This window comes from Motacilla alba, chromosome 3 (assembly GCF_015832195.1).
Source record: "Motacilla alba alba isolate MOTALB_02 chromosome 3, Motacilla_alba_V1.0_pri, whole genome shotgun sequence".
Lineage (NCBI taxonomy): Eukaryota > Metazoa > Chordata > Aves > Passeriformes > Motacillidae > Motacilla > Motacilla alba.
In genome coordinates this window covers 44,001,301-44,019,648 of record NC_052018.1, presented here as the reverse complement: position 1 = coordinate 44,019,648, position 18,348 = coordinate 44,001,301, and the positions used below count along the sequence as shown (strand labels likewise).

Sequence of the window (18,348 nt, the reverse complement as noted above, 5' to 3'; positions counted from 1 at the left end):
TTTTATTCTGGAGATAGTTTACAAGCAGTTCGTAACCTTTGGACTCCAGACAGTCTGTAGAACCAACAGGAGGAGGTTCAAGATTTGGTCTGAACTTTCCATCCAGCCCCAGCAGTGTCAATATTTGGAGGATGCACAGGAACTCATAAAGTCTCCATAAAATGGATGTTAGTGAAACAGAACAAAAAAAACCCCAGAAACTTGTATTCATAAAGTCTTTTTAGACTTTGTCATTTTAAGCCAAGAAAGTATTAAGGAGATAAAAATTTATAACTTTGTTGTGCTTAAAAGAGGAGCTTCACAGCAAAAAATTGAAAGCATTTTTGTTTAACAAACCTGGAGTTCAAAAGCTGCCTCTTGTTCCAGGTTCCTAATTTGATTTGCTACAAAAATTTTGAATTACAAGTTTAATCATTTTGCCATTAACAGAATAACTCCTATAAATAGTGCAAGTGTGACTTTTCTTTTTCAACAAAAAAGTGACTGAAGAATTCACAAATCAAAATCACTTATGTTCCAGGCCTGTCAATATTTCATTGATCTAAAATATGTTAATCTCTCTTTCATTCTGTATCATAAATCAAGTCAGTTATCATATCAAACCATACTCTGTCAAGAAAAAAAAATATTTAAACCAGATAACAAATTAAAGTTTAGTACTTTTATAGTAATTTTAAAACACTAATTAAAAAAATTATAGGTACATATTTTATTTTGTGAATGCAAGCTGCTTAAAATAATCATTCTGTATGCCAGAGACTTTCATGTCATGCTGACTAGGAAGTGGCACTTAATATTAACTTAGTTGACAGAGCTTTTGTGCAACCGAAGTCAAATGAAGTATACTGTTAATAAATAACACAAAACTAGAAGAAAAAGAGTTGTCTTTTAAGTCTCTCATAATTTTGTTTCTTGTCACATGTTTAATGCTCTAAGTCACAGGGAGCTCAATTGAATTAAATGTACATACACCGGCGCAAGGGTAACCTAAATGAAGAGGGAACTGAGTACCCAACAATATTTTAACAAAGAATTTTTATCTGGTAAAAAAAAAAAAAACTTTAAATGCATAAAATCGTAAACTTCTGTTCTGAACAGAGGCTTCTACTATAAGCAATAGATGCTATACAGTTAAAAATCCATTACTTTATACAAAGCTAGCTTGTTTTCAGATGTGGGTCACTTCATTCATCAAGGGAGGAAAAGTTAGTCTCAAAAAATAACCACAAAGAGACAATTTCTGATGTAATCAATGTATCTCCTACTAGTCAGGGTCAAAAAAATGAATTACCAACTTACGCTACCCATAACTGAAAAAGTGAAACCCATTGGTTTTGCTCTAGGCATGCTTTTAAAGCCCTCAATGCTGAGTTCTGAATTTCTACCTGTAGGAATAAGTAATTTGTTTATTCTCAAAAAAACCCCTAGTTTTCATATTTCAAATGCATAGAGGGGAATTTGTATTGCCATTAAAAAAACAAAAACGAAACCCCAAACAAACCCACATTATTACAACTCATCCAGAGCTCGTGTTTTTTAAACAGTTCAGATTTGAGATAATAACTCATTTTATAAGCCAAGATGATTAATCGAGATGATCATACAATGCTATCATTGCAAGAACTGTGCTTGGGTGAGGGGTCTCTCACGTACACAAAATGCAGATTTATGCCCTTATGGAATTTCAGAAAACAAGATGGTTATCCCATATGCCTAATAACAAGCAGTTTCCACAAAGTTTTCAAAGCCCCCAGCATCCAAGATCCATAGTTTTGACTCACCTTATCTATTAATTTTCTGCCTTGTACAGAAAGCTCAAAGTTTCAGCACTATCTTGCCCCTTCATTGTCCATACAGAGTATCTCCACACTGTAACCTCCTGCGTAAAGCATGACCTTGCCTGTTTCTCTCCCCTTTCTCAAAGCCTTGGCACAAAGTTACGCCAGCTATCCTGAGAAGCTGCACACTGTGTCAAGCACCTGTTCGGCCCACAGTCGGTTAAAAAATCAAAATAACAGCTGAGTTGAGGTCAGCCACCCTACACACTTCAGAACATACTCAGAAACCCTACTAGCCTCATCCCTCCTGTTTCAAGTGGAAAAGAGCAGCTCTCTCGTAATGCGATGCCTTCCTTCCCTTCCCTGTTTGAGCAGGCAGTGAAAGCCCTCCTGCTGTCTTCTACTCCTCAGAGTAAAGCTTTAGTCTCCAACCTGAAGTAGGTTGTCTGCAGAAATAAGACAACTCATCCCACACTGATAGCGTTTGTTTAAGGAGCACAGGTTCAGCAGAGCCAGTTAACCATTAGCTGGCAGCTCATATTACACTCACAGCACCTACTTGCTGAGCTATCCTTATATGAAGTTTAGTTGAAGAGAAGCACTTGGGTCAATCAATCTTCTCTGAGCATCGCTACAGGGTAACAGCAACACAGAACATCACGATGAACACTGAGCCAGCTCCAGACACCAATTCCATGTTTGTCGAAACGATGGTTTTGAAATGCCTCACTTAAACCATTCAGATGTTTATTGCCAATACCAAAAACTGCTCAGAAGGAATTCACAGGCACTAAAAACTCTGAATGTTTGCAGATTTAACAGACATCCCTAAAACCGGTCCATGCAAACATTCCCGTACATTCATCCATAACCTGCTCAACCCTACAGGCTGAAAACAGCAGCTGCCTTCCTAAAATATAGTGGAAAGTTACCACACTTCTTCAAATATTTTTTTCCTAGAGTCTCACAAGTTAATTATGCTGGTCAGAAAACTACTTAATGCTGCCATTAGTTTGTATCAACCTAAATCTTGACAAAAACTTCAGCTGCAACAATACCCTGTCATGTCACACAAATCATTTTGTCATGCCCAAAGCGTGGGATTTATTATTATGGACTTTTATTACAAAATCTCCTAGAAAGCACAAGCAAGAGCACTGTGCCAGGCATCATGATAATGTGCAGAAAGAAACCTCACCAGCTCAAAGAGTTTGAAAGAAGGGAAGTGGCATCACCTTCCCTTCACAGGACAATTAGAGCGTGTGTTGAGGCTTAGAAAGATTAAGCCCCTTCTCCTGCAACTTCAGACGTAGCATGGCAGCTATTATGGAACTTTTTATGCATGCCAGGGTTCACAAGCAGTAAGACTGAAACACAAAGGAATGCCAGTGCCCAGTAATTTAGCCTGAAACAGACATGGGAACAGAATGCACATCTCTCCTATGTCCTACCCACGGTTTTAACAACCCCAGCTTTACCCCCTTTTTACACCTATACACCCCTCTCCTTGTGACAGTTGGTGATACCCTGTTCCTGATTTATATTAATTCAAGATCCAAATCTAGCGCATAGCTTTCCAATCTTCGTAGCACAAATAAGATTAATTTTTAATTTTAAGGCCCTGATTCAGCAAAACATTCAACTACATGCTTAATTCTATCCCTATTCAGTAAAGTACTTAAGTATTTGCTTAATTCTCATTTACTCTGCTGAGACTTGAACATGTGCTTAAAGATAAGCCTCTTCTTAAGTACTTTGCTGAACTAGGGCCTAAACTGTGACCTAGGAGCCAGGAAGAAAAGAAAAAAATAGATCAATAAATGTCCAGTGTTATTTCCTCAAAATATTAGGTTAGCTGACTGCAAAAGACATAGAAAAAATAAAAATCACTTTGATTCAAGTGGCACCTACAGCTAATACAACTGCTGCATTGGAAGAGACCAATTCTATAAAATCTTACTAAAAAGTTATCTTTAAAAATTCCTTCTTGTTTCCCATTTATATCTACAAATGTGCCTTATGGCAATGTGTTGAACCTGTCACTCAGTCTCAGTTCCATGACTGGAACCTTGAAGTTGTTCAACTTAGTTAGCAGACATTTACTAAAAAATAAAATTTAGAGCAGAATCCAATTTAAAAAGTACGGTTGAACAGAATTCAGTTTTGCATTATCTTAAGAGAAAATTAATGAAGAAGTTGGGAAGATGCCAGGGAAGGACTCCATAGTAAAAACAAGGAGAAAAAACAATAGACTCTGGTACTGTACTAGAAGAATGGTCTGAGTTAGTCACCATCAACAGAGACCACATTTATTACATGTACACTGTGTAATACATTTTCTTGTTAAAAGGTCTCATCATGAGTAGATCCTTGGACCAGCGTGGAGATAATACAAGATCAGGATCAAAGAAGCTCTTGGCAGGTAGGGAAAAATACGTCTAAATATCTAAGCTGAGGCTTAGATAGCGGAGAAGCAAAATATTATTTCAATTTTATTAAAAAAAAAAGGACAAATACAACAAATATATTGGCTAGTGTGGCTAGTGGCTTATTTCTACCTATTTGTCTGCCCTATCCCTATCATCATGAATCATTCCATAAAGCATCTTCCTCCAGCTGTAAGATCCTAAAGTGACCAAACATCCCCTTTTCATTGCAGGCTCACTGTTCAAATTAAAGCTACCTTGCCTGTTTCAAGGACATTGGTATCAATTCAACTGACATGGCCAGAAAGTACTGGGAAGGTGTAAGTCAGGAAAAGCATCTGCAGATGAAACTTACGTCCTATTTCTTCCAATAATCTATCATTTCCTGGCAAAAAGTCTGGTGAAACCCAAGTACTGAAATCAGATACATGCTTCTAAACTGCAGAAAGATGCTTTCACTGGGTGTGTGCCCATGCAAATGGAACTCAATGCTCCAGATGAGTTCCACCCTGGGAGAAACTGACCCATTGGCATTTTGCCAATGTGAGAAGAGTCCCTCTCACAAATAAAGACTAAACACGTGTCACTGACAGGTCTTCTGTTGGCAAGTCTTTCATGTCAGCTGCTGCTGCTGCTCTTCCTTCAGGAACTGCATTTCCTCTGTAGTTGGAGTCCCTGTTTTCATCTACCTTTTGATTTCCAGCTAACAGGAATGCTATTTAATCTTACAATTCCTAACTTACACATATGCTTAGCCTCACGTACTGTGAATGGTTCCACTGAAGCCTGAATTATGGCACATAAAGCTAAAACATATGCCTAAGCACTTGCAGGACTGGGGTTTGAAAATTTGAGTATTTATTAGCTATTACCCTTTTGATGGATCCCTCCCACTATAACGATGGATAAAAGTGTTTATTAAAATCTTTGAAGACGAGAGGTACTCTGTAAGTACATGTGTGGGGTAGGGGAAGTGGAAGGACCTAGAGCTACAGATCGGCACTGGCTGCCCTGATGTTTGCCATAGAAACCACACATCATTATTAGCAGCTGCAGAATTAAGAAGCTTACGTGGCTGAGGTAGCTCCTCATATTTTGGACAAGCACAGCCAGATAGCAGAGAGTGCAGTTTCTCAGCTCGCACCTCAGTTCAGTGGGAGGTGGCAGCAAAAGGAACATGCCCCATGTGGACACACCACTCCTTGGAAGGCTCTGTTGCAGCAACACCCACGCTCAGCATCGAATGCAGTCACCCCTGTCACCATGGCCTCTCTCTCCTGCCAATGGCCAACACCTGAGACAGAGGATGGTGAAGAGATGAGAAATGTCTAAGCTGTATTCGTGTTGTCAGGAGGGTAGGAAAGGTCACCCCGGCGCTCCCCTTCGATCACGTGCAGAGCCAGGTACCTGCTGTCCCCTGCTGAGCTGCCGGGGCTGTGGAGGTATGAAATATTTTCTGACAAAAAGAAACTGGATCACTTGCCCGAGGGAGCCATAACGTTTATTCTGACGACAATGAAAGACGGCTTTGATCCCCACGGCAGCCACACATCTCTGATTGCAAGCGGCAAGCCCACCTCAACACACTTACAATGCTTGTACCAGCCTCCTTCCTCCCGCCAGGCTGGATGTCAGGCTAATCAGTTTGATCTGACAGATTTTAATTAAATTAATTAAGATCTTTCTGAATGGACTTGATTAGTGTTCCACAGAGGAATCCCCCATGAAAAGGAGCACTCTTGGGAAAAGCACTAATGTTTTCTCCTCTCATAATGAGAAGTTTCTTGGGTTGTTATTGGATTTTCTACACCATTAATAAAAGCACTTTATAAACACTTAGCATATGATGGGTTTTGACACCCTGTTATATTAAGTTAACAATAGTCTTCTACACACAAAGAGAAGATTTTCATGTCCTCCTTCAACCAATTTTGCTTCTGCCAAATCCAGCATTTCAAATACTGTGATTTAATCTGATTTAAACAGAAATATGAAAAATTGAGACACAAAACAATCCCGATCACTTCCAATCAACCTTCACAGGGCAGCTTCTTGTACAAATATTAGAAACTCACCATGTGTCGAAGTGAGATGTTGCTAAAACTATGAGAAGCCGCCTTGTTCCCTGCATTGGCTTGTGCAGGAACGAAGACCATTTCAGCTCCACTAGACTTGATTAAGATTGTATTGGCATAATTTTCAAAGTGTTATGTAGGCACAAAACCCCCTTTTATCTGTACAGATGAAGGCATCACCTTGCTTTCCACACCACATCTGTGATCTGCTTGTCTGGGATCTGCAAAAGCTTAGGGGCTGGAAATCCCCTGGTGCTGGTAAGTGACAAATGGCCACAGTCACAGTCACAAGTGGTCACAGTCCACAAGAGACATCCCACCAGCCGAGACAGGCAGAGCCAAGTAAAAAGGACGCGTGCTGCAGAAGCCTATTAAAAAGTGACATGGAATCCCAGGTTCACAAATAGAACAGCTCATGGTACTCTGCTTATAGTAAGGGCATCCTTGACTACATGATAACCATTAAAATGCAGTAAATTCTTACCACTAGATTAAATTGAATGTACTTTGAAAAATAAACTCACGTCTAAATATTTTTTAATTTTCCCTTGTATAGCAGGCAGAAAGTGGACTTCTCTACCCACTTTTTTTTTTTTAAATCTCCCTTTTCTCCCTACTTTGTAGGTTTAGTTTAATAGCAAATGAAGCTTCCAATGAATTGCAAAGGATTTTGAATTCAACCTGAGAGGAAGTAGCAATGATCTGTTGTGACTGAAAGGAGTTCAGATAGTGAAAAAAACACTACTTCATCCACCAACACTTCCTTTTTCCCTGAAGCCAGAGTGGTGATTCAAAATACTTTATCTGGAAGGGTCAACTGATGGTGAGCCCTATGAATTTTTTTCTGACAAAGGCTGAACAGGGGAAGGGAACTCTGATGTGGGAAGATAATGTATTTGGAATCAAAGTCGAAATAAAGAAGAGATAAAAACAGCACTAGGAAAAGGACAGCAAAAGGAGGCAAAAAGATTGAAGGCATAAGCTAGAGAGAGAAGATTAAGACACAAGGTATTCTGAGAGACAGACTGAATGAGATAAAACAAGAGAGAAGACCGATGTCCTCCAAAGAAAGAAAAGATTCTGAAAAAGAGAAAACAATGATGACAGGAAATTATCTCATAGAATAAGAAATAGGGATGAAGAAAAAGAAAAGGCCATTTTAATTTTTAATCCATGACTCCTCTTTGTTAAAAAAAAAATTACATTTTTTTCAACATGTCTGTTCTGCTATACACATCACAAAAAAATCTTGTGTTCTGGTAAGTCAGCCCCCATTTACTACAGTGTTTCAACAAACAAATGCTACTACAGCTTATCTGCTGGTTAGTCTGACTCCAGCAGACACTAATGCATTTTCTGGTGTTATTTTAATTAGTCTCATGGATTTCTGAAGTTCAAATTCATTTATTCTGAGCGTGAGCCAATAACTAAAGTCTTCTCATTGTACTTAGATTAGATTCACATGTCAATGTACAAATTCCATTCTCAAAACCATACCTGCATGCAGCATCTGTTGCTGTTTTATTCTCATGACCACACTCAGACAAGAAATAGAAATTGGCTAAAGTGTAATTCTGTCACTTGATTTCAACAGAAACATCTATTTTGAGGCATTTTAGGCTGTTTTATAAATGTTTCAAGAAAAAAAGGCAGATAAACAAAGAGGCAAAGATTTGCCTTTGCCAGAAACAAACAAACAAAAAAAAGGTTTCATTTAATAAATTATATAAAGAAAGATAGGATGCAATAAAAAAGACACAGCCAGGAAGAAAAAAGAATTCAGTGTGACTGACCTTCAAGTTCCCTCTGCTCTTTCATTAACTGTCCACTGAGGTGATCCCTGGCCAAATACGGGCAATTCAGAGCCTGTCATAGAATTACAAGATGAATTAGAGACTGCTGCCACAAATTTACAGCTACCAAGGCCTCTGCTGATTGCTTTTTCCCAGACTTGAAAGTAATTTCACTGGAAACACTCTTACCGTGGCCCCAAGATCAGCATCACGACAAATGAGGAACGGGAATAACACTTTTCCCCTCCAATTATCGGGTCATTTTTTTTTCTCCTCTGTGATTTGTACGCAAATAGACATAATTTAAGCCAGTGTGACATGAAAATGCCAGATCTAGCATGGACTGCTTGCTTCCTGAAAAACTTCCCAGGAAAACCTGAGTTTTCAATTCCCTTGTGGAAAGGTGACTCCTGTATTTTTTCTTTAATTTCTGACTGGCAGAGCTTGTTAAATAACTGCAATTATCAGCCTGAATAATTACTGACTCACTGCACAATCAATTGAAAAGCTAATGCAGTTGAAACTGTACACAGATAGCTCACTACAGGTGAGTAACTTCACATGCATGAGTAGTGTCACTGCACCCGGTGGCATAACTCATGTGCATAAGTATTTGCAAAACCGGGGCCTCAGATTGTAAACTCACTGAAGCAGAAACCAGATCTTATCTGCCCGTAAAGCACCTGGCAGTGCACCTATCTTTGCCACTACATAAATTAATTATCATTAGCATCTGAATTTTGTCAGCTCCAGCATTCTCCTCCAAGCTCAAACACTGAATTTCTCGCCAGAGGAGTGTTGGTGCACAGTAGATGATAGTAATATGTGCATGAATATTTAACTATTGTGGCATTTTATGTGCAGTTATTTCAAAAGTTTCAATTCAAGATGAACATGTGCAAGGCATCTGAAAAGCTTCTAAAGCCCGAGGTCTGGGTGGGGTGAGGGAAAACTTTAAAGGTAAAAAATATACTGAATTGAAATCTTGAAATGCTTTGACCTTTAAACGGAACCTTCCTCCCCTCCTGAGGTTTAAGATAAGTTCAGCAAACAAAATTTCACCCTAGGCTTGATACATAATCTCCTAAATTACTAAAGAAATAAATAAACACTTTTTCCTTAAAAAAACCAACATAATTTCAGAAGAAAGACAGACACCAATTTTTGTGACTGTTGGTGATAGTTTGTACATACAAGCTTACAATGTAAAGTCTTCAGACTTTAACAGGAAATACATACTTAGAAAGAAACTGTTGTGAAATAGCACCTTGAAGATAAGGAACTCTGGACAAGATGACTTTTGGTCATCTGAAGAAAAGAATAGTCATCTTCCTTAATCATTTCAGACTGATTGCTTCAGTTTGGTAATCTCACATTTCTATAGGTTTTTACTGCTGAACCTACAGAAACAGGGAGGGGGACAGGAGGGGATGTGAGAGGACAGGATTGGAAGTGCCAGTCAGTTCACTCAACCCTTCCCAAAAACCTCAAACAAGCCAAAAACACCCTACACAAACCAATCTCAGTCATGAACTAATAAGTCAAAATGAAAAAAAAGAAACAAAACCCAACCCAAAGTCAATCTAGTGCTATGCAGCTCTTTTTCTCTCTGGAGAAAAAAAAATGAAGGGAGCATTTTGGTGTTTGATGGTTTCCTGTTAAGTAAATCTTATTCAAGACAGCAGCTGGCTTTGATGCATTTATGGGTATTCAGTGCCACTCTTTCTTCTGTGCTTTCTCTTTCGACTTTCTAGTCTTTGCTAGTGGACTATTTAGATAGCTCCTTCAACAGGCACAAAGTACTCCAGTGAACAGTGAAAGCTACTGCATGTTCATCAAACTAAACTGAAATTGAGAAAAACAAACAAAACCAATCAAAAATTTGAAAGGATTAAGCTGTTCACTCATTTGTTTAGGTAAGACAGAAATCCTATCTTATGAACCCTGTGCCAGCAAAGACATTATAACTGTAATCACAAAGACTCTGAGTAACTTACATATTACACAAAAAATATTGTCTCATTAAAATGAAAAAGGAAAGTGCATTATTTTTTATTCTAGTCTGAGACCTGCTTGGATATGTATGGACATAAGAACTCTTTACTTGCTACTTTATGACATTGCTACTTTATGACATTGCTACTTAAAAGCTGTTTTTCTTTTATTGTCCCCAAAATCACAAAAGCTCCACAAGTCAGTTTCTGGTAGCACATCTTTCCTTGAAAGGTGGGTCCATAAAAAAAAACAAAAACAAAAACAAAAACAAAAAAAACCAACAAAAAAAAAAAAACACAACACCTTGAAGAAATTTTATCATTTTTGCAGGAGTGTGATGCTAAAGTCCTACCACGAAGAGCAGTACTTTAAGTCAAAGAAAGAATAGTGTTTTTCAAGTTGATGACAAAAAGGGAAGGAATACCAAATTAAATCTGTCACAAAAAGAATTCCAGAAGTGTATGATTAAAATACAAACAATGACAATGAAATTGAATCTATTCTAAATCTTCACTCTTGCCCTGCTTGTCTTGTGTAATAGAAAACTGAATACACTCAAGATACCTCACCCCAGAGAGAGGAGTCTCTCCTCACACAACATACACCACTTTGCATCTAATAACTATGTACATTTGCAAAAAAAAAAAAAAAAAGAGAGAAAAAGATTTAACTCCCAAGAGTGACAAAAAGCACAGCTGATAACTTGACTGTGAAAGCACTTCCTTAAATTGTGCATCAACTTGAGGGCTTCATCCACCTCAAGAAGTCATCCTTGGTGGCAGCTACTTACACAGCTCTTTCTTCCCGTGGAAACCACTAAGTGGAAACCTCACCTTGGATATAGGTCAGGACATCAAATGTGGTCTGCTGGTCAGTGCCTAGGGCAGGTGTGAACAAGGGCCAGCTGGTCGCTTTCACGCTGAGACCTGCGCCAACACTTCAGAGTCTTTATGAAGTGAGAAAGTAGAGCAGAAGCTCAGAGAGTACATCTTTTAAGCAGGATATTTAGGAGCCTCTGCAATCCTTTTACCAGACACACAAATGCAACCTCGGCTGCTTGCTGGTTGTTTTTTTTTTTTTTTTCCTCCATTCTAAAAATACTTAACCCTTCTTCTGAACTAGTTGGAAGGGACTTGTGAAGGGGTGGAGTAAGGGAAATCAGTGCACAAGTCACCTTTCAGCCACCTATGACATCAGCCTGCTGCCCTGATTCCTTCATTAATACCTTTGAGCTGAAAACAATGGGCCTACCATTAAGCACCACACAGTTCAAGATAAGAAAGCCCTAAGCAGATAATAATCGGTGCATTTAGCTGGATTTCAAACATTCAGCTGCTTAATCATTTCTTCCTCACTGCATGCTACCCAAACACACGGGGAATGCTTTGGATGCCTTGGGCTAAGGAAGAAGGAGCTGGGGTGTGGGGAAGAGGAGGGAGAGAACGAAGCCACAGGATGGGGGTTGGGGGGGAGAGGGGGATTTCATTGGCAATCCTCTCCCTGGGAAATGAAAACATTTCTTAATTGCCATTAGGGAAATAGGTTAAATACAGGCTTGGTAAGCTGCTAAGGGCTGGCTAACAGATTAGAGGGGATGGCTGTTGAAGTATTCTAATTTCCATTATATGACAGAGCAGGGAATTTTTATTTTCTTAATAGTCTTCAGAGGCTGTTCCTGTCAGGCACTGGGTGTGAGACTGCTAGTTAGATTTTAACTAGTCACCTTCCAGCTGATGAAATGAGACCCAGTTCTCTGGCCCTGAAGTGACTGCTTTCCTGCCTCATCCAAGGAAACAGAAACTGCAGGACATGCTGACGGGGAAGGTATTGTAACACCTGCTGGCTTTGCTCACACAAAATAACAATGAGTAATCACAGAATCAGAGAAACTAAAGGCATGATGCAGCATACCTGTCACACAGGAGGAAGGGAAAAAACCTCCTCAGGATCCCCAAACACTGAACAGACTCACGAGCTGAGCTTGGGCTTACCAGCAGTCCTGAGCAACTCCTCACCTCAGAAACCTTGGGGCCCACGGTGGGAAGAGTGTGGGCAAATTAAAAATCTCAGATGCCACTGCCTGCCTGCTAAGATCCTCGAAGCCTTGTCCTTCTCCACATTCTCCCAAGGCACCTCCTTCGGGTGGGTGCCCTTCCTCCTCACTTGTAAGTTCCTCAAAAGCCCCATCTCTAGCTTATAAGGAGGATGATAAAGTTTTTAGCAAAGTGATCATGAGCAAACGGAAATGGAAATCAAGTTTTCTTGTAAATGGGCACAGCCTTTATTCATCCACACGACTAAAAATCAGCTACAGGCAGTACACACAACAAAGCTGAGACACCATCCTGTAATCCTGAGTCATGCAAAACTCCCTGGGGCATGAGTGGGAGTTTTATCTGAGTAAGGTCTGAGTTTTTTAAGGAAAGTCTTTGTTCTGGGGCTCCCTGAAGTCAATATACTGAACTATTCAAACACCATGGATTGTCAGGTAAGTCGACAGGGGGTCATTTGAAGAAACAAGTTTCTGGCAGCAATGCTGGTTTAAAGCAGTTGCTGCCACCTCTCTCTTTCTACCTGCTGACATATTTACCTTCCCCCACCCCAGTCTTCTCTAGTGATAAAGACACAAGGATTTGTTCAGCTGTGAGCAAAATGGACTAAGGAACTACTCTGGCTGTAAACTACCCTGTCTAGGAACTCTTCCCCAAGTTTTAATTTAGGCTCATAAACTATTCTGAGCCAGGGAACACTGTGGCTGTCATTTAATAAACAAGGAGCAGGGACACACAGGCTACAGACATGGCTGCAACCATTCTATGGCACTTCAGACTACTCATTTAGGAGGGCCTATGTTACATGTACTGGCACCACTCAGACTCCTTCACAGCAATGTCATGCAAGTCACCTACAGCAGTGGCAACTACACCTGGTCTAGCTTTAACACCCCAACTGTGTCCAGGTATCATCCAAAAGAATGATGGATGAGTCAGGCCACAGCTGCTAGCAACCCTCCCCACCTGTGCAGTGTAGATATCCAGCACCTAAGACTCCTGTGCCCAGTAGGCCAGCATCACTAGCCCAGCAGCTCAGAGATTGATTGTTAAAGGTGTTTTGTCTCCTCAGGGAAAAAAAAAAAAAAAGCCAGCCTGGAGTGATCTCCACCATCTTTTGACATACCCACTGTCTATCCTTCTGCATCATCACACATCTATCTCAACACACTTTAAAAGTCTGGTGCGAACTGTCAGTTCCATCTGGCCAAATGTAAACTTCTCTGTTGCTGATGTCTGAAAGAGATTGATAAGTATGCTGTTAATGTTGGCTGGTTTTCTCCATGGACAGTAAAGGAAGCTCTGAGAAAACTGACTCAAACTCTGGCATGTGAAGATGGGTGAAAAACATGCCACCCCCGCTTCCTGCCCATGCTGGAGGCAAACACCAGCCATGAAATTTAGTTTGGATGTTCTCTCTTCCAGCTAAATGTGCTTGCACAAGATGAGACCCAAAGCATGCTTACCTGGGTGTACAGACTCTGCAACAGCAACCACTTTGCTAGCAAATGGTGTTGAAGGGCATTTGCTCAGCTATGCTGCTACCACAGATTCAGCCAGCACGGGCAGAAAGCCCATTCATTTACACAGCACTAGCCTGTGTTTCGCTTGGCTGGTAACTCCATGGAGTGTATTTCCCATGGAGTGTATGTCCTCATTTGCAAGGAGTGTATTTCCCAGGAACACACTGGATCTTGATCTGATGTCAATAAGAAATGGAAAAGCATCTCACTTAGTTCTGTTTCCCTTTATCAGCTCTCATTCAAAACTGTTTGACTGTTTCCCATACACAGAAATTATCTATGAATGAAAAAGAAACCCTGAGCTGGGTAGTCTTCCCAGATGATCCAAGAATTGATGGCATACACCAGGGCAACTAGGGAACCAAGGTTATAGTATGCTTGTTCTAAAGAGCCTGGGACAGATCCTTCACATCTGCCAATCATTTCAGGCCAGAAGTTTTTAATACATGGTTTTCCTGTGACCACCTATTTAGTCACAGCCAATCTAAACCAGCCACAGCAATGCACGAAAGACAACGGAGTAAGGAGAAAATACATCTTTGTGTGGTGGCTGCACATAGTATCCTCAGCAACTGAAGGCAGCTGCTCTGGCAGGGTGTAAGAAACGGGTTTAGGTCCATGGAAATCAGTGGCAAGTTTTGCCTTTTTAATGAAATTCTATAATAACACTGAAATATCTTTCTTAAAAAAAAATTATTAACACAGGGTTCATTTTTGCTGTGGTGTTAGTTGTTTGTTTGTTTTTGTGGTTTGTTGATTTGTTTTGTTTTGGTTTTTTTTTTGCCTGATAAAGAACAGGAGAACAGTGGGGAAGTAAAAGAAGAGTCTACTGTTATCCCAGAGTTTCTCACAATGAATCAGCTACCACTCCACTTACACTTTTTTTTTCCAGCATAGGTAAAGTTCAAGACTGTGCACCTTTTATTTACATTTGGACATGCAAGTGTTAGCCTTTCCAAACATGACCACGCTATGGTGCAACCCTTCCTGGCAAAGAGCACACATTTATTCATGTCCAAGACCATCTGAGTGCCTCTGAAAGGCTAAGCCAGCACGATCCTGCTTCCCAATGAAGAAAAAAGATGCTGTCTTAAACGCCATCGGGAGTCAATTAATGTGTTTTTTTCTGTCCTTAGGGAAAGGAGAGGTACTGTTTTGAAGTACCAGTACAGTGGCAAATAGTGGATATGCTGTGCTTAGCATGAAGTACTTTCCTTTACAACTCAAGTAGCATACAGGTAATTTGTGTCTTTCTGCAAGTTATGACAAGTCCAATGACTCTGAACGCTACGTTTGGTTTAAGGCACTTGAATTCTCACTCCATCAACCCTCTAGCATGCACATTCCTGTAATTTAACAAATTTTTTTTCCCTGCTTATTGCATAGGCATTTATACTACATGTACATATAGAAATAATGTGTCTATATTAATGAATAGTCTCCAAAATAGTATCATAACATCAGAGGGTTATCCTTCAAAAAAATTATTAGGGTCAGTGGAAGAAGTGGCTTTGTGGTAAGCATGGAAGCTATTGCTGCAAATAGGCCTCCTAATTCAAATATAAATAACTCCAAGTAATTTTTTTCCCAAGTTATTCTTTACAATTTTTTTCCATCTCATACATCTATAGAGAACATCTCTATTACAGTATCATATTCTACAAGAAGGAAAATTAACCTCATCAGCAATCCACCACATTATTAATTGCATCTCAAACCACATTTGGCAAACCAAAAACTTTGAGTAATCCTGGACAAGTAGTTGGACAGAAGCCTACTTATAATTACATAAAAATGTTGTGCTGGGAAATAAGTTGCTTGTGAATTAACTATTAAGGATAGATGATTTTTCATCAAAATGTTACTTGCATCCTGTCCTTTACACCAAAGGAAAATGAGGAACAAATGGACTATATGCCACAATGGATGAACATACAGTAGAGCCACTCCACTGCAGCCCAGTACAGATACAACAGCAAGAAACTGTAACTAGATGAAACCAAAGAGAAATAAATTTTAAATACTAAATTTTATTTTAAACAAATAATATAGTGAACAATCTGACACAGGGGGTTGTCTGCGTTACTTAATGCCTTTAAAACAAGATTAAATGGCCTCCTAAATATAAGCACATTCATTTAGGATATGACAACTGTGCAGGAATTACTGGATGAATTTCTATTACTGATGCTCTGCTGAAGATAAAATTATGTGATTGTAACAAATGTAGGCTTTAAATTCTCTAAGTATGAGGAATGTGTCCCACCATTACTTATGATGTGACAAAAAAACTCCCTTGACTATTAATTAGAAAAGGAAAATTAGCTTTAAGGGATATTAACAGAGTTTTTCATTATTCAGGTACACTTTTTTTCTCCTGTCACCCTCCTATACCCCCTTTTATTCAAAACACTAATACACAAGCTTATTTTACCAAATTAATGTGGGACTGGCTTTGTGCATGAAAGGAAAACAAGCCTGAGTTCCTATAAACCTTTCAAACTTTCATTCCACCTCCTTCCCAGTTTGCACGGAGGAGTCTATTTTACAACTTTATCCATGTAATGATCCTTGCAGCCTGCTTCTTCATGCCAGAATTTCTCTTTGAAGTTTGCTCTCCCATTAGTGTTTCAGTGTAGGTATTCAAACTGATGGCGCAAGCACAGCAGAACTCCAGAACTGTCCATGTTCCATCAAATACAGTTGTTTCATGTTGCTCATGATTTACAATCTTAATTAATGCTCTCAAAGAAGAAGAGAACATCTTGGTGGAGCATCCCCCTTACGCACACACGCACACCCCCCTCCTCCCTTCCCCCCCCGCCCCGTTGGTTTTTTTTTGTTTTTTTTTTTTTGTACAAACCAGCACTCTCAGGGTTTTGTTGGACATTGTGCAGGATGGCTTTGCCAAGTAGAATGGAACACACTTAATACTTTTCCTTTATAACCTTTGCAATAAATCAGCTACCACTCCACTTACACAAGAACGGCCATTAGTGTCCTGTCCCCTCCCCCAGCACTTCCCGAATTTTAAACAAAGTAGGAATAAACTGAAGCTGAGCAGAGCCAGCGAGCCCAGTAAATCAGTTTAATGAGAACTGAATCAATCGTATGAAGTCCACTACTGAACAAATAAGGTGGACAGAAGAGGCTGAGCTTTCTGTGGAGGTACTGGGGATGGGGAAGCAGGAAAGCAGGACTCACATACTTCATCTTCAGCAGTGACGCATGTCTGTTGTGAACACTCTGTTCTTTAAAATCACATTTGCCGCAGCTTGCTGCTGAATTCCTTGTTTAGATTTGGATGTTTCCTCTCCTGTTTGTGGTTTAGCTCCTCCATGTTTTCCCACAGAAGTGCAGTTTTTTGTTTACCCATTTTCACCACTTGTCTCCTCTGAGATTCACTTTGACTCTTTGTTTATCCTTCTCAGGTCTTCCCTATTTTCACATTTACTGTAAGTGAAGATATCTACACACACACACACACGCACACACACAATACTATTCCATTACAAAGTCAGAAATTGAATAATTATGTATTTTCAGGAATGCATGGTAGTAAAGAATCCACAAACTTTTTGTATGATAGCATGTAGACTCCAGACATTTAGCATTAAAAGGGCGTTGCCAAAAGTGTAAACACCCACCCAACAAAAAAAAAAAAAAAAAATTAAAAAAAACCAAAAAAAACCCAAGCCAAACCAAGCCAAACCAAAGCACAGTGCTTCAAATGTGTTGTTTTTTTTTCCCCAAACCAGAGGCAGTAACTTGTACAACTGCGGCCAAGTATGGATTTTCTCAGTCAAGGGGTACTAAGAGGCTTTTCACTTCACATACATCAGTCCCCATCTTGGAGCCTTTTTGATCATTCTGCCTCATGTACTCAGAAAAAGGAGCTGTTAAAATGCATTTATGAGCAAAATCAGGAATTAGTACGTCCCCTTTGCACAGGGCTCTGCTACTGTCCTGCTGCAGCTACAAAAACTGATGGACGAAGGAGTGCATGGCCTCACCATTCAGTTCACCTCTGTGTATCTTCCACAGGACTGCCAAACCTCCTTCACCTGGGACTCAGTAAGACAGCCTCATCCAATCTCAGCTATCCCAACCCCAGCTATAACTCTTTTCTCCTTGAAACAGTCATCCTTTTTCAAAATTAAGAGCAGAAATATGGGCCACATTTTCTCTTCTTTCTTCTTAGTTCCTCCAGAATGAGCAAGCAGAACCCATTTGTGAGATCCTGCTATCAAAGTCCCAAAGTTTGGACTAAGATAGAAGACTTTAGAGCTTATTTGTGAAAGTGGTCCTGTTTCCAGAACATTACTGTCTTCACTGTGAGTCTAAAAGAAGAGTGCACTTTGATTCATCACTCTGAAACACTTCAAGATCATACAGCCATACTTTTAATCTCAGCAGCTCAGTCAGTGAAGACTACCAGAGCATCCAGTGCTGCTTCTCTGCCAGTGCATCAATTTCTCAGATGTACTATTGCCCATGAAAAAGTTGAGTACCTATTAAATTTCCAGACTTGGCAATAGGAAAACCTATTACCACTGCCACCTCTCTACGATCTGCATGGCTTCTGGGAAAAGGCAACTAATTAACATCGCTAATTAGAGAGACAGACAGGGCCACTTTGCACCCTCTTGCCCCCTGTTTTCTCCTTTCCCAGTACAAAGGAGAGCAGAGGACACGCCCAGAGCTGCC

At 39.9% G+C, this 18,348-nt stretch overlaps 1 protein-coding gene across 5 annotated transcripts in view; it reads right to left on the bottom strand.

Annotated features, from left to right (window-relative positions):
* The window catches only part of PRDM1 (PR/SET domain 1), a 102,401-nt gene that overhangs the window by 55,162 nt on the left and 28,891 nt on the right, over positions 1 to 18,348 (bottom strand). For 2 of the 5 annotated variants that reach the window (XM_038132223.1, XM_038132224.1), the window contains exon 4: positions 8,073 to 8,145. The exons of 1 other annotated variant lie outside the window; for it this stretch is intronic. The gene's annotated coding sequence lies outside the window, so the exon portion shown is untranslated. Of the gene's footprint in view, positions 1 to 8,072; positions 8,146 to 10,900; positions 11,112 to 18,348 lie in introns of those variants that run through there. 2 more of the 5 variants (XM_038132225.1, XM_038132228.1) reach the window with 2 other exon arrangements.